Source organism: Pyxicephalus adspersus, chromosome 3 (genome assembly GCF_032062135.1).
Source record: "Pyxicephalus adspersus chromosome 3, UCB_Pads_2.0, whole genome shotgun sequence".
NCBI classification, from domain to species: Eukaryota; Metazoa; Chordata; class Amphibia; order Anura; family Pyxicephalidae; genus Pyxicephalus; species Pyxicephalus adspersus.
Window position 1 is genome coordinate 1,551,199 of NC_092860.1, and position 2,278 is coordinate 1,553,476.

Here is a 2,278-nt window from a genome sequence, read left to right on the forward strand (position 1 = left end):
TACCATAAAATTGGTATTTTTGCAATGATCTGTGCAATCTCTAACGGCCCAGACAATCTATACCATCATCGTCCAGATACCTAACATAGCAGCTGTAATAATGTGACAGATGGGATTGCTGCAATTCCAAGTTCTGATCCAAGATCCAATAGCTCCAATTGGAATCAGAATCAACTCTTAATCAACCACTGCTCATTGAGACATTGATTGTCCCCAGTGAACCATACAGCAGTATTCCCAGTGACGGCTCACGTTCACCACTTTGGCCAATCACAGAGCACCATTTTGTGCCATTTTAATCTGGTGAAGATTGTAATCCACAGATGTTGGCTTGCTGCTCCTAGCTGTGGCCACTCAATTCCTCTGCCTGCCAGTCCAATGGATGTGCATTCCTATATACGCCCCTGTGCCCCGGCCTATGATAAATCTCATTTGCTGGTTCTTGGCTTCCACTTGGCAGCAGAGGTGGGCACTGTATATAGGATGCTGCCACCCAGCTTGACCTCGTCTGACCCCTGATTGGCCAAAATATACATAAAGCTGCACTCCAATATGGTCACATTTTCCTGTGGTTGTACTAATTGCAAGAGTGCGCAGATGTTTCTGACTTTCTGTTGCCATCCTGGTGCCCAGTCCAACCTCTGGCTTGTTTTCCCCTGACTATAAACTCTCATAAGCAGGATCTGATTGGATCTCTCCCTTTCCGCATACCACCCATACCATCGTCACCTTCCAGCCACTTGGCACCTGCTCAGGTTTTCCTCTGGCCCTGGGCCCCTAGAGAGTTACCCTGTCACCTGCTAATCCTTGCCCCAGGTGCCATCTTCTGCATATTTTATTCCTAGAAGCAACCAAGTGCCAGGATGGTGCAGCTAATTGAGCACAATTCACGTTTGCCCACAGCACACCTCTCGGTGAATCCCTCATTTTTCTGAATGTACATCCCTGCCAGGAATCAGACTGGCGTTCCAGCGTGCCAGTTGTTAGTAATTAATCTACTGGTCGGGCGATGATGGCAATCATGCGGGGTGTCACACCATGCTCTGGCGCCTACAAGATCTTCCAGAGCAATCATGAAGTCAGCAGCCCTTCCAGTAAATATTGTCAGTGAGCAGCGGATATCCTTCCATGCTGTTTATGCTCTCACTAATGAGGAATGACACTTCCATTACTGAGCAGTATTAATATACTTTTTATTCTTTGTGTTCTGGGTGACACACAAATCTCGGAATCATTCCTGTGTCTCATACTTTCTTAAAGTGACAATATTGTCCAAATAATGAAAATGTCTGGAACGAAGGACATAGAACAATGGACCACATTACTGTCGGCACATTAGTTTTTGTACGCCGGTAGATGAATCATCTGACATGTGAAGGGAGGCTGAATTCACTGGAAAACGATGGTATGTGAAGTCTCAATTAATAAATTCCTGGTGTGTGACAATGCACAGCAACGGTGTTTTCCCAGGAAAGAGCCACCTTTTACTTTTATCATGAAGGTTACAAGTGCGGAAAACTCAACCCCCTCCCCACCACACCCAGATACATCACTGGGTAATACTTTAGGAAATGCCCTTCATTGGTGTTCTGGTACAAAGCCTCCTCCATAAAGACATGGGGCCACCAGTTTGGTGAAGAATCTTCAGTGTCCTGCTCAGAGCCCTGACCTCAACCCTACTGAACACCTTCGGGATGAAGGGAGAGCCAGGTCTTCTCATCCAACATCAGCACCTGACCTCACCAATGGCCACAGATTGTGGCAGACACCTTCCAAATCATGTGCAAAGCCTTCCCAAAAGAGTGGAGGATGTTGTAGCCAAAAAGTCTGGCTGGCTGGCTGGAGTGCCAGCTTAATATTGATAACTATTGGGGAGAACCAAGTTTATATTACTTGCCATTGGTGGGAACTTTTAAATAAATGGCCATTTGGGAAAAACAAGTTTATTTTATTGGACATTGGTAGGAAACAAATTTATATTATTAGCCATTGGAAGAACCAACTCAATATTAATGGCCATTGGGGGAACCAAGTTTATAATAATGGCCATTGGAGTGAACAAACTGTATATTAATATACATTGGCGGAAACCAAGTTTAAATTAATGGCCATTCGGGGAAAACAAGTTTATTTTACTCCCCTTCGGGAGAATCAATAAAGACCATTGGGGGAACCATCCTAATAATAATACCTATAGTGGGGTAACTACATATAACTGGCTATGGGGGAAAGTTAAGCAACCTCAGATTAATGGCCACGGGTCAGTGGGGGCAACTGG